Consider the following 15,578-nt stretch of genomic DNA (forward strand, 5'->3'; position numbering starts at 1 on the left):
GATGTATCCTTCAGAATAATATTCTGTTTATTAAAATTACAATTGAGGTGAAAAGTTATTCTATTCTTTTCATTTTTCCCCCTTATAATCAAAGGGAAAAGGAGATAAATGTGATCCTCCTAATTCGCTTCTTGATTTGACCATGTAAGATGCATGATGTTTTCTCTGTTTAGCCTTTTTTGTTCCATAGTTTGAACAACAGTTGTTCCGTTCACCAATTTTTGCATAAAAATCAACGAAAGTTAGTTTTGATAGCCAAGTCACATCAAAAGCAGTTTCATTCATTTTCTTTCGAAATCTTATCAAAATCTTATTACATCATGGAAGAAATGCATAAAAAGGAGGAATGAGATGGTGTAATCAAGAGCAAATTTATACCTATTGTACGGCCCAACACAAAGCAGCCATAAAAAAACGTTTTGTGCATTGATCTAAGCCCATCATCAATCCCAAGTTCCTATAAAATCCACTAAGTCCATACTTGTGTGTGTTTACAAGAAAAGGGTTAGTAGGACTGAGACTTGATATTGTTGGCATTATGATACAAGTGTTGTCCTTGATGGCAACTCACTCACAGGTCAGTTTAGGTTTGACAAGTCAATTTAGAGGTAACATGGCATTGGTACAGAAAAATCAAGAAGATGAAGGAAAAGTATATTGTAAGGTAGTTTAAGTTGTATACGTAAGTTCACCTTTTCAAAACAATGTATACATGTAGTTTCAAAAAAAAAAATGAATGTATATGTATGCACACACTTTCACAAGAGGAAAAGCGTGTATGGGTTGGAAAATCAAGAAATACAAGATGAAAGAATATCAAGCATCAATACCATTGTATTAGCCCACAATATTGAGCACAATAACGACTATTTTATCCCATCCAAGAATACCACAAGATCTAAGTGTTGTTTTGGTCTGAGGTAATAAGAAAGGCAAAAAATTATATGAGGAGAAGATCAAAGGGCTAAGTGTGTAAGTGAAAGGGTTTCTCAAGAATACTTCTATCTAAAGTATGTTTTATGTTGCGAGGGCTATGATTATGATAAAATCTGAAATATTGTGTGCACGCTGAATTGAATGTTGGATCAGGATCATGAGACCCTACTTGACTTATCATTGAATAATTTGATATTGGTTGGGCTAGTTTTGATTTCTTACACATGTTTTACTATTTACATGTCATGATTTGGGTATGCTTGAAGTCTAGAATAGAAACGAAGTTGTAAGTTAGTATTTTCAGATATATACATTGGTTCGCCTTGGTGAAGGCACATATACACACTGGTTCCAAGCTTCCAAGTAGTGTATACAAAGAAAATACTATTATTCAGAAATCACTAATTTATCTTATCAGTGTTGCTCATTTACTATTTGTTATCGGGAAATCTAGTGTCCACTCGGAGTTGCTACTCCCACTAAGATTGGTAGCTATCTTAGAAACAAACAAACTAAAACTACTTTCACTTTCCTTTTTGAGAAGTAGATAAGAGGGGAAAAAAGGACACCAACCTCAGTCTTGCTCTTGGTTCCTTGCTTGGTTCCTCTCCCTTCTGACAGATCCTTCCTGCTTTTCCTTCATCTACCCAGCTTCAAAGAGCACCTATGGAATCAAAGCAGCATAATACTATCGAAGAATAGAGATCTACAATCATAAACAATACAGGACCATATATATTGACCACACAAATGCATATATCATCAAACATACAAGCATGTGGAGGAAAACTTGAATAACTTTATTAATATCAAGAATAGCAAAGAGGTTTACAACCAATTGTTCTGACCCAACATCATCCTCCCAGCATGAAATCCCTTCTTCACCTCATGAAAAGCTTAGATCACCCAACACTATGATATTCCACCAAGAAACCAACAACACTTCCTTACAAGATACAAAATTCCAGCCTCCGGATCTATGTGATGAGGGATCCATATATAGATGATTGCAGGGGGGTGAGTCAGCTTCTGGGATTTTGATTAGTGTCCTCTCTGATAGTTCTTGATTCCACTTGGAGATTGATGATCTCTTACTCATCCCTGGGTGAATTCAGAGAGGCAAGTGTCATGGGAGAAGTTTCTGGAAGATTCCATGACAATCCACCTTGCAAATTGTCTCTACCATTTGTCTACTCTCGCCCATCACACCCTACAGAAGGGCTTTCCAGTATGCATCACACCCTTTACACTAAGCAGTTGAGATGCATCACACCCTCTGCATTGGGTAGTCTGTATGGTCCATCTTTGACCAGTTCTGAGCAGTTTTCTGTGGAGAACTTCTCGGAGATGATGTAATCAGCTGACCTTATTCCTTTAGGGTGTGAAGCAACACTTTTAGGGACTTAGGAGCTCTTGGTTTATGGACATGTATGATTGGGGTTGCAGTGCCCAAAAATGTCTATAACAGTTGCCCCCTAAAGCATGAGATCATTAATCTTTTGATGTCGAGTGAAATGCTTTATCATGAGGATCTGAAGTTTTTTCGAGCTGGAAGGTGACCTGTAATAAGATATAATACAATACATTATCTTCATAATATTTTTCGTGATGTAGCTGAGGCGGGCATTCCCATGCTCATCTTTATAAATTAATTTTCATGTACATAAGATAGACAACTGTCTGTGTGGTAGACTGATGATTCTGGTAGAGCCATCATCCTTTGATTCGGATAATCATCTGTGCAGTAATGATGTACATTTGATGTCTTTATTTTCTTGAATATATCACAGCCCAAATGGATGAAACTAGATCCGGGGTCTTCAAACTTGTCCAATCTTCACTCAGAGTACAAGTCGATCCATGTGAAAGATGTTCTGGAGTCGAACATGGAAAGACATCACCTGATTACCATCCAATGGTGTAAGCCATTAACAGACGTGAGAGGAATCACCGATAATGATGATGACCCTCAAGGTACTACAATACAATTTGTGTGGTGTGAAAAAGGGACTTGGCATCGAACACCACGCAAAATCTTTCGGTCGAAGGCCATTGATGTAAACCTGACGCCGGAAGTGAGAAACTTGCCATTAAGGCATGCAAGCTTCAAAGTACTGAAAGGGTTGTTCATAATTCAACTTCTTATATAATGAGCTGATGTCGACAAGAAGCGACCTATCGTAGGAGGGCCTTAATGAATCCCACATCTATGATACGGAACGGAGTAAATGGTTTTGGAGGTGAAAACGATCTGATGATATAGGGTTCAGGGTGTCAGTCATGAAAGGATGGAGCATGAATGTATTGCAGCGGATGAGACACAGGTGAATTCTCTGATCGACTTCTCTTGAACATACCGGCGAAACTAACATGGATTGGTAGCATTAACCCCAAATATGGATGGTGCGATGGACCAATGGTGATATGACCGGTGAACGGAATAACCCAACCCAACTCGGACGTGGAGTGAAACTGTCATGTTCAAGAGCGACTTGGTACCAACAAAGATTCTTCAAGTTTTCTTCCCAATTTTTACCCAGTCATTGCTGACTAGTACCTCTTTATTTTTATCAAGCTTGAGGAGGATAACATATGCTTGTTCTATAATTTTCCCTTTGGTCACACCCGTCGCTATGTTTTAACGAGCCTAGAAACAGTGAAACTCATTCTTGTCTATATGGAAAAGTTTGTTAGTATTAGTTTTAACAAGTTTAACGACAAAGATAACTCGGTCCTTTTCAATTTTAGAGAGTCGGAAAGGGACGTAAGGGAAACTCCAATAATCCTATTTCGTCATATACTCCCTCAACTCTGAAAAAGTATAAAATAATATGAAAGGGATGAATTTTCGATAATTTTAACGAGCCGGACAAAACAAGAGCTCGATCTTTTTGTGTAATAATCCCTCAGGTCCAAAAATATTAAAATCTAGAGGAGGGATAGCACTCCCGGTAGCTTTAATGAGTTGGAGAGGCCAACTACTCGGCAATCTTTTCATATTTTATGAGTTAGATGAAAAGAGCTTAAAGGAGACTCATTTTCTGAGGAACAAGTGATAATTTCAGGTAGCAACTGATTCCAGGTAATGTTTGGAATTTTCAAATCACGGCAGTATCATAAGGATGGCTAACAAGATCACTCTTTGCACTTGTTCCTTAAAAGGGGTAAACAATCAAATGGAGGTGAATGATTGGCTAAAACAGAGTGGAGGTGATGATGAGAACATGACCAAGGCTCAAAAGCTGATCATAATGCATTCACAATGGTTACTTACCGGAAATTGGTTCATTTTTTTTAATGAGCTTAAACTCTGGGGTAAACATTTGCTCATTTCTTAGGTTTAATTTTTAACGAGCTTGAACTTTACATAAAAACTGCTGGTGATAATGGTCATTGATTATTTGATTTCACCGCTAACCACTTTGTTCCTTCAACGGTTGTACTGCCTATTCAATTGCTTCATCAAACTGATTAGAAATGAACAATACATGCTTAAAAAATGAGTTAAAACACTACTACTTTACTCGAATTACGTGAAAAGTAATTTAAAAGTGGTTTTTACACTTCATTTTACCATTTCATTTGAACTTTGGTTTGTTGGAGCTCTGGAGGTGCTTTTCCCCCTTGATTTTCACTAACTGATTTCGGGAGATTCTGTGGACGATTCCTAGTGCTGTCTAGACCAGGTAGGAGCTAAACCTGAGCTCTTCAGTTGCATTTCTTCCTTTTTGAATTCTGAGCATGTTTTCCTGTTTTTCTGAGCCCCTGGGGTTTGAAAAATTCGCCCTAGGTCCATCGCACCCTTCATATATCGAAAGGTGCAATGCATACTGGCGTGGCCATTGGCCAATCAGTATGCATCCCACCCAGTACACTGCTGGGTTATGATGGGCGCGAGAAGGGAAACGTTTGCACTGTTTTCTCATGGAATTTTTTCCTATTTTTTGCCAAATCAGGACCCTGACTCCTCTCTTTCCTGTTTTGCAGAGATTCATCAGAGCAAAATGGTTGTTACATGGTGAGAACACGAGCATGAAGAAGAGGACATGGTTGCTTTACATGATCCGGGTATGGTAACTACACTGCGGAACTATGGCCTACTCAAGTTTTTTCGCATCTCTAGCATGAGGCAACAAATCAACTTGTTGCAATATTTTCTCGATGCATGGGATCCTACCAACCAAGTGTTTTAGATCAGAGGCAAATGCATCCCCTTGACTGTCGTGGACATCTATATTTTGACCATTTATCGAGGTGTGGTGCCCCTCTCTCATTATCAGGTTCCGCCTGTGGGGGCGAATCCGTGAGAGATTATATTCGCGGGTATTGTAGAGAGGGATCTCAGTGGAGCAGGGATGGCAAAATCAACATCTGAGATGTCACTGGCCAGTCCTTGAGGACCATTCTGTTCACTTTTGCTAGACTGGCTGGTAGTGCGGCTTTTCACGTGGCTAACAGGACCTATATGTAGTATTCCTTGGAATGCCTTGAACCAGAGCTGTTCAACTGGTGTGATGCAGTACTCCCTATGATGAAATAACAACTAAACAAGGTAAAAAGCGGAAAATCCAAGAATTTCGGCTATGGTTCTATTTTGACAGCTTTCACCTTGGAAAAGATCCCACTGATGCAACTACAGTACATTTCACTTAGTTTACCTCCATCGACTGAGCCATGGATGCAAAGATGGGTCAACCTCATGGCCCGACATGCTGGTTAGTCCCAGGTTTCCTTCTCTGATACCTTCTTCGAGTGGTTCAATCGTTAGAATATGGTTTTTTTCTGAGTGTCCTTATGATGGTATGGATTTCCAGGGTGACCCGGATTTAGTGATGTCGGTTGGTGAGCAGTGGGGTGCTATTGGTAAATTCTTTGACCATATCTTTGTTTATCATTTTTTTATAATGTTCTCGTGCTTTCTTCTATCAAGACTAATCAAAACGCATGTGCTCATGTAGTTATCGGACCAGTTCAGCCAGTAGTATGTCTAAGAGCACCAGCTGCCATTCCAGTAGGAGAGGCTGTGGGGAGGGCTATCCTTCATGACCTTGATGTGGCCAAGACTCTTTCAGCATTGCAGGATCATGTCGAGGGTCTCACTCTTGGAATTCTGGATGTGAGGGCCGATGAGCTACCTCTGAGGTTGCAGCGACATACTACTGGCATGCCGAGTCGATGGACTAGGCTTTTACGTATGATTGCACAAGCAGTGACGTGTTATCACCAACATCATTAGACTAGGGTGCCTCCTAGCATTTTGAGTTTTGGGTCATTTGACCAATTTTTTCTTGGTTACAGAACATTGTGTATAAACCATAAACAGTTATATATATATTTTTCATTTTCGGTGCTTTATTTTCATTAAGTTACGTGATCTTGATGCAAATATTGATGAAATGCTTCTTTTATAAATGTTGCAAATGCCTATCTAACACATAATTTTCCAATGAGTCTGTTAATGTGTTCAAGTTTCTTGAAATATGTTGATATTGAATAGAATCAAACTACCTTTCCAAAATCTTGACCCTTAGGAACATGCGATAGATAGATAGATTCTGTACGAAGTAGATACCAGTGAGTTGTAGGACAACGAGTTGTGAGTCTAGCCTAGCGACGAGTCGACATATTCCACGTATGATGGCATCAAAAAGGAGCTCTATCAACGTGCTGTATTTAGCTATATTCTTCGTTGACCGACCAATACATACCCCTCTAAAACTTACTAACTCACCTCTTGGATCGAACATGGCCTAGGCAGCAGAAGATAGGTTCCGCGAACTACAACTGGCTCCGTCAACATATCCAACAAAAGATTCCAATAGGTCTGACATTTGCAACAAATGTAAAAGTGGATCACTTAACCAAAACAATTACCCTTAGCGAAAATAAAAATGTAACAAAAGCATAGGGGTTACTATCTTGAGTCAAGCATAGTAACGCTTAAGGTACAACCCGTTGCGGGGTTGCACCAGTGGAATCCCATCATAATCTACTAACTCGTAGGCTCCTTTTGCTAATACACGCTTAAAAATATAAGGGCCCATCCATAAAGACTTGAACTTGCCTACTCCCAATTTATCGGACTCCTGGTCATAAAGTAAGACCAAGTCACCTTCTGAGAAGACACGAGGTTTGACATTCTTGTTGAACTGTGCCTTGACTCGTTTCTTATGGGCTTTTTTTGCCAAAGCAGCATCACGACAGGTTTCATCCAATTGGATTAGCTCCAAGAAACAAGCCTCCTCTTCTAAAGTTTTGGGGAGAAGTTCGACCGCAAGTTTGAGGGACGACATTTCACACTGCACTGGTAAGATTGCTTCCAAGCCATACACCGATGTAAACCAGGTTGCATTCCTCAACGATGTCTGGTATGCCCACAAGGCTAAGTATAGTATTAGGTGCCAACTCCTTTCGTGGACTCTAATCATCCTTTCCATCATCCGCTTCAAGACCTTGTTAATTGCCTCAACTTATCCGTTAGCCTGCAGATAATATGGAGTATAGCTGTTGTGGGATAGCCCTAATTTGGCAGCCAACTCAACCATCATGTGAGTGCAAAAATGCGATCCATGATCTGTGACTATGGCCTGTGAAACACCAAATCTGGAGACTACATGATTGAAAAAGAAGAGGGTAGTCATTTCGCCCCTGTTGTTTAATGTAGGCATCACCTCAGCCCATTTGGTAAAATAGTCTATTGCAACTATGATATACCCATGCCCCCTTGCCGAGGTGGGGTTACATGTCATGAAATCTATGCCCCATTTGGAAAATGGCCCAACAACAACTACTGGTTGCAGTGGTGCGGGTGGTATTCTGGCTTTTTGATCGAAGATTTGACATGCATGGCAACTTCTAACTGTGGTTATGCAATCTTTGAACATTGTTGGCCAGAAGTATCCTGCTCGTAAATCTTTTGCGCCGTAGCGTAACTAGATTGATGCCCCCCATACGTGCCTGAATGACAATCATTCAGGATTTTTTTGGCCTCCTCGTTGGCGAGGCACCTTCACAGAACTGTATCGACACCACAACGGTAAAGCATGTCACCGATGATCATGTAGTCTTTTGCTTGGTATTGAATTCATCATTGTTCCGAGCGGGAGGTATTTGACCTATATGTTTGGGTTTGGAGATAGATTATTATGTCTCCATACCATGGATTACTTGAAGATATCAGAAACAAAGATTCGTCCATGATCGCTTCTTCTGAGGTTGCATCGTTGGACGACGATGGGAGATCGCATAGTAACTCTGCGAAAACTAGGGATTTCTTCGATTTGGATTTTATAAATTACAGATCAAACTATTGTAGAATTTCTATCCATTTTGAATATTTTTCCCCCAGCAACTGTCGCGACAATATATAAGTCATGGGGTTGCAATCTGACAAAATGGTAGTTTTTCGAAAGAGGACATAGTGTCAAAATCTCTGTATCACTTGAACAGCTGCGAGAGCTAGCTTTTCAATGTAGGAGTACTTGCTTTCTATATCATTTAAGTTTCTACTCAAATAATATATAGGATGTTCAATTCCATTGTCTTCTTGAACTAAAACCATTGTGATGGTCGTATCCGCTGCAGCCAAATACAAGTTAAAGTCTTTTTTATAATCAGAAACGTACATTAATGATGCTTTTATTAGGGATTCCTTTAAAACATCAAAGGAAGCTTGCGCAACCTGATCCCAGATGAAGGGTACTTCTTTTTTCAATAGACGAGTATAACCTTTAGCAAGTTCGGCGTAATTTGGAATGAACCTCCTCAGAAAGTTTTCTTTCCGTTGGAGTTTCTGAATCTGAACCAAATTTGAAGGTATAGGCAAATTAATGATTGCCTGAACCTTACATGGGTAGAGACGAATCCCGTCCTTTGAGATCACAAAGCTAAGTAAACGACCAGAACTGACACAAAACACATATTTGTGTGCATTGAATCGTATCTTGTAGTGTCGGCAATGTAGAAATATCGCTCTCAAATGCTGCGGAAGATCGGTCCGCTTTCACAAATCAGCCGGAAGATCATCAAGATATGGTTGAATGATGTTTTTGATGTCATGGAAGGCATAATTCATTGCCTCTAAAATGTTTCTGATGCGTTCTTTAAACCAAAAGGTAGCTTGCAATATGCAAATGTGCCCCACGAACAAATGAATTCAGTCTTTGACTGGTCCTGTGGGTAGATATTTATTTGATTATACCCAGAAAATCCATCCATAAATGAAACGATTTCACATTCGGCGCATTCATCAATTATTTGGTCAATGAAGGGTGTAGGGTAGTTTTCTTTTGGAAAAGCTTGATTTACATCCCTATAATCAACGCACACTCTAATTGTTCCTTGTTTTTTCATTACAGGAACAATATTCGATACCCAATTCGTTAGAGGAATAGGGTAAATAAATCTAGCATGGAGAAGTTTTTCAACTTCAGCCTTGATGGCAGCGGCTTTCTTGGGATGCACTTGCCGTAGCCGTTGTCTTACCGGGTTGACATCTAGATACATCTTAATTTCGTGTTCAACTATGCTCAAGTCAACAGCTGGAATTTCATCATATGACCAAGCAAAGACATCTCTGAACTCGCGAAAAATAGCGTGATATATTTCTAGTTCTGAAGGAGAACAAGATTTTCCGACATGAATATTCTTTACAACATCTGTTTTGGTCGAGATATTTATGGCGATAGTCTCTTCAATATTGGACAAGTTTCGCTCGAAATCCACCGTGTTTACAGTATTTGATAGAAAATAAAAAACTGAGGGATGATGAAGGTCACTAAGAGTATCTTCCCTATAATCCATAAGATGGGAACACTGGTGGTAATATTCCCATGGTGCCACATCAATCATCATTGACTAAACAATTCCTTTGTCTGTAGAATGTACTTGCGACCAAGGATCTGAAGGGATGCCATATTCCTCAGACTTATCTATCCAAACGCTTGATGAGCATTGATTTTGGTTTTCCTCCCATGTCGAAAACATTGATTGCTACAATATCTCTATTGGGCTTGGAGGCAATACCTGGAGATGATCCATGTTAATATCATTTTTAGAGATCTTTTTAATATAAGATATCATATTGTAGGTTCCCACCATTGCCACTTCCACTGTATTTATTGGAGGTGGTAGGGGAAAAGTCCCCATTAATATAGGGTTTTTTAGTAGGCCTACTCCGATATTTTGAAGCGAATGAGGGCTTCCATGGATCATCGGAATGCTTCTCGTAACTTGTAAATTGTTGGGGAGAAATGTTTACTAGTCGACGATTGTAATACCTCCTTGGAAGGGAAATGCAATCTTCTTGAAGTAGGTCGACACAACAACAGCCATAGCATATATCCATGGCCCTCCCAGTAGGATGTTGTAATCGGGCTTTACGTCGATCACTTCAACATCAATTTCTACCGTTTTTCCCCCCAGTTCGACTTGCAAGTTACTTAAAATCCCATATGGGGTGTACATTCGTCCATCAAATGCTTTTAATGTCATCAAAGATCGCGACAAGGGTGGACATCCTAAAGTTTTCCAGCAACTCATCGACATAATACATGTAGATGCCCCCTCATCAATAATTGTTCAATGAATAGTTTTGTTGAGGGTTTTCACTTGAATAAGGAAAGCTAGTTGAGCTGGTAACTGAGGGTCATATCCTTTGTAATTAAAGGACACAAGATTGGAATCCGTTGGGTCAATCCCACCTATCGTTGATAATAAAGCCTGCTTTTGGGAGGGGAAATTTTGTAGTACCTCAAGTGTCAACATAGTGGATGGCGATTGGGCCAGATCCTCCACTATATTATAATGTTGTGCTGGTCTGGCACGAGGATTAAATGTCGATTTGTGTACTACTCCCTTTGGGGGCTTTATTGTTAGTTCAGGAATGATGGGTGGCACAACTTCGGTCAAAGTTGTTGTCGAACTACTAGGTTGATCATTAGCATTGTTGTCCGACAGCTGTGGATTCCTGTAATCTTTATTCCTTGTCAATATCAAAGCATCATTTTGCTACTTCGAAACCGACAACATTAGCACTTGGGACGGGGAAGCATTGTCACTAGAGACCAAATTTGTTCCTGGATTTGGAAACGGATTAGTCAATACCGCCGAGGTTTTTGAATTCTTGAAGAATTTTTTAAGCTTAGATTTATACAGACACTCTCTTGTCCAATGATCCTCATCACATATAAGGCATGGACGATTTGGTTTCCTATCTCCAGAAGGGTTCGCAGAAGATTTTTCAGGGGACGAATCCTCTTATTTCTTCTTCTTGCCTTTCTTTTTCTTCTTGCCTCCTGGTTGCTTGGTTTCATTGCCTTTGTCAGTCAATATGGCATTTACTTCTGAGGCGAGAAGTTCCTCATTTGGATTTTGACCTGAAACCGTATGGGCCTTCTTTGACTTAGACTTTACGGTTTTCGTGTTGGTCATTCCTATCACGCCGTCCCCGGCATGAGAGTCTTTGTTTGATTTAGGAGAGGGAGGAATGGAAAATTCCGGTCTAGGAGCATCAGGGATTTTATCGTAGAGCGTGCCAAACTGAGTATAGATCAAATCTAAATATTGCGCACGAGCACTGACTTGCTCTTCAATGACAACTCCCCCTTTTTCACCATCTTCTGTAATAGAAGGTAACAATGACTTAATAAACCATTCAGCCAACAGCTGATCAGGAACATATGTTTTTACCATTCTACGATGACGTCACCACTCATGAATATGATCTGATATGTCAGTGGCTGTCATTTTCTTGAAATTGGTAAGAAGCTCTGTTCCCGTTTCGTACCTTATGGGTAACTGAAAATGGGTTAAAAAGGTTGTGGCTGGGGTACTGAAGTTATGAAACGAAGCTCTAGGCAATTCGATATACCATTTTGCTACCAGACCAGTTAACGTTTAATGAAAAAGATGAAGCCTAATTGAATCATCATTTAGAGTGTTAGATGAACACCACAGATGAAAGGTCATCACATGATTTGACGGGTCTTCACCCGAATTTCCATTAAATTTAGGAATATTTGACAAACGTTTATGAGGAATCGCTGGCCACCAAGGGGCGTAGGTGATTGCATTGTTTGTCAGCCGATTTAGATGTGGTAACTCTAAAGTTACCATGAAGGGCAACTGTTCATTCAGGTTCGGCGAAGCATACCCCAGATAAGATGACATTGCCTGAGCAGTGGGTCTTTTCATTCCAGCGTAGTGCATTTGATGCTAATAACTTTGGCAAGGTTGATGGGAATAACCATTATGAAATGGTTGATGTTGACCGTTTTGAATATACGGTTTCCCATTAATTGCAAATATTTGGTGCTCGGATCCTTGGTAAACTTGTTGGAACTGCAGTTGTTGATATTGCACCAGCCATGGTTGTGAAACCATTTGCTGTTGTCCAATACTGGCTGTTTGACCAAGATGAGGGGTAATGGTACCCGTTTTAGCCTGGGTCACTGCAGTTAAGGAGCCACTAATCGATGATTGTGGCGGCATCATAGAGACAAGAGGCTGTTGACTTGTGACCTTATAGACTTGAGGTTGGCATACAATAGGCAACGCTTGTACTTGCCACACCATCACGATAGCCGGTGTAGTGGGGATATTTGACATAGGCAGACTTTGTTGCATTGAGTATACAACTCTTGGTTGTTGATTCAGTATTGGCACCCAAACTCTAGATGTAATTCCAGCATAACCTGAATTATGTTGTGAACTCACGTATGTTTGTTCCCCTGGAGGAGACAGTGAAAGGGCATATTGCCCCCCATACGGTGGTAATCCAATGCTTAATGGAATGATCTACCTTTGAGGACTGGACTACCCAAATTGACATTGCAAAGGATCAATTTGCTCAGAATCAACATAAGAGATTCCAGATATTATTCTGGATGAACAAACGAGAACAGACCATACTGTCGAAACAACCCCTGGATGAATTCCACCCAGTGCTTGAGAGCTAGTTATGATAGACGGTATGCTGGCGAACATTGTTGGAGTGATAGTAGGAAGTTTTGCCGCTACTGCGTCAGATGACACAACCATAGATGTCGACGATTTTTCAGACATATCTAGTCTATCCAAAAGATTTCATAGCGATTCTACAGGAACTTCCGATAACGATAGACTAATTTATAACGAAGAAGGATATATGGTGATCCCAACTCCAAAATGTGATGGAGTACTAGATGGGGGATCCTCCACAATCTCTTCTATAGCAATCAATCCAGGTGGAAGAGGTAGACCGTCAGGTCCGTAAAATATTTCTGGTGCCGAAGAAGGTATACATTCTGCAGCGATAGATGTTTGGGGAATAACACCCTCTGAATCAGCTGTAGATGGAGCCAGTTCAGGAATAGAAGTGTTTACCTCCACACTAGGATCAGTTCTAGTGTCCTCTAGTGGCCGCGGAACTTCTTCTATAAAGGCAGGGATACCAGAAATGTTTGGACTAACCAAAGTCTCCGAGGGTGTCAGAATCCTTGTTCCAACCAATCCAGGGGAATTTGAACCGGTTAAACGAGTTCGCTTTGTCCGGAATAGTTTTGTTTCTGGAGACAAAGACGGTTGACTCGCAAGTCTCCGTGAACGATGGGGTTTTGATTGACTTTCTTCCATGATTGCGGATTACTCGATCAACTAAAAATAATGATTCCGAATTAAATGAATTTTAGACGCTTTGACACAAGTTGTTTTTTCAATTTTTAAGAGTCGAGAAAAAACAAAAGATGACTCTAGTCGCCTTCGATTTTTAATGAGCCTAAAGTGACAAGTGCTCAGATGGACATTTTCCTTTAAGGAGTCTGAAAAGGAATGAAAGAGACTACTCTGGAAATCCAGACAAAGGGATTACCAAACCAATCGCAAAACTGCAAAATACTTTTTACGGTACGACAGTGTACCTTCCCGAATGCTGTGTTCAGTGCATTGTGATCAATAGGGCAGCAGACATGACTTCCTATGGATAAAGGATATAGCCTATTGTGGTCTCCCAATATATACTCGATGGTACATGGGAGCAAAAGTCCGTACTGGCACTTGTCGTCTCAAAGAGGAGGAATCACCCAACCAACAATGAAAGTGACAGTTACAAGGCTTTACAATGCCGGAATACGTTTCTAGCCTAGACTTCTAGATGTTGTGCATTAGGTTCCAAAGCATTTTTATGTTCATTGAATTTATTTTACAGTTGATCTTTCTTAAGAAATTTTCCTTTCAGGTCACCACGTGACGTAGATATACAATTCCTAAAATGCAATCTAAGATGATAAACAATTGTTTAATCTTCTTTTTGCAATGAAAATCCTAACTACTAAAGAAAGAGAGATGATATTATTTCAACATAGAGCACAGAGCACACACTAGATGCACTGTCCTAAATCAAACCAACAAGCAGTCTAAATGCAAATGCACATGCATGTATTTGTTTTCATCTTTCTTAATGTCTGAATGGCAAGAAGAATTCTAAGTACAAATCTGAATTATCTTTCCAAAGCGACAATACTAACAAATTTCTCTTCAAAAACGAAAGGAAGATAATGACGCAATTTGCTATTTTTAATTGAAAATTGCTTTCGACACTTGGAAAACTACTAATTCAAATCAAATACAAGAATAAATATATAATCGACCATCCAAAACAATAGAATTCTTTTCTTTGATTGAAAACGACACTTGCGACACTTCCAAATCAAAAGAGGACAGTTTGATTATGCTACTTTTTGTAAAAGAGAACTGTAAATGGCGCACAATACATAAAAGCATTCACAATTATTTGTAATATGGAGGTAGAATCATGTAAACGAAGAGAGTTTCCACAGTGGTATACTGATCACAGACAGCAAAACTCCTGAATAAAGCTGAAGTGAGTGAACAGAAAACCAAAATCTGAGAGCAGAAGAGGTCTTGTCTAATCAGCGCACCTACAACACAGGGAAAGTGCGATGCAGCGCACCTACTGCACATGGGAGGTATGATGCATCTAGATTCCCAAGAAGAGAAAGTGTGATGGTCGAGGGACAAGACTTCAATTTGGTTATGGGTCACAGTTTGCAGCTTAGTTCAGGGATTTAGGCTGAGCTAATGGTAGTCAGTAAATAGAAATCACAGGGGCTGATCTAATGAGGTTACTAGAGCCACCACTAGGGCAATTAGGATGTTTGAAAATCTATTGTTTAGTTTATAAAAAAACTCGGAGATAGACTGAAGCAGCATTGATCTACTTTGCACTTGCATAGAAAATGCAGTTTGAAGGTTAGTTGGCTTAACTTCAGGCTCCATTTGTAAGTTTATAAAGCAAACAAATATAGACAAGAAAACAATCTATTTGCTCCCCAGTGGAGTCACCATTTTTTTATCGGTAAATATAGTGTCCACTCGGAGCTGCTAGTCCCACTAAGACTGGTAGCTATCTTAGAAACAAACAAACTAAAACTAATTTCGCTTCCTTTATGAGAATTAGATAAGAGGGGAACAAAGGACACCAACCTCAATCTTGCGCTTGGTTCCTTGCTTGGTTCATCTCCCTTCTGACAGATCCTTACCGCTTTTCCTTCATCTACCCAGAGTCAAAGAGCACCTGTGGAATCAAAGCAGAATAATACTATTGAAGAACAAACATCTACAATTATAAACAATATAGGACCATA

Source organism: Pinus tabuliformis, chromosome J, assembly GCF_031772625.1.
Source record: "Pinus tabuliformis cultivar Carrire ecotype Pingquan chromosome J, CPIR1, whole genome shotgun sequence".
NCBI classification, from domain to species: Eukaryota; Viridiplantae; Streptophyta; class Pinopsida; order Pinales; family Pinaceae; genus Pinus; species Pinus tabuliformis.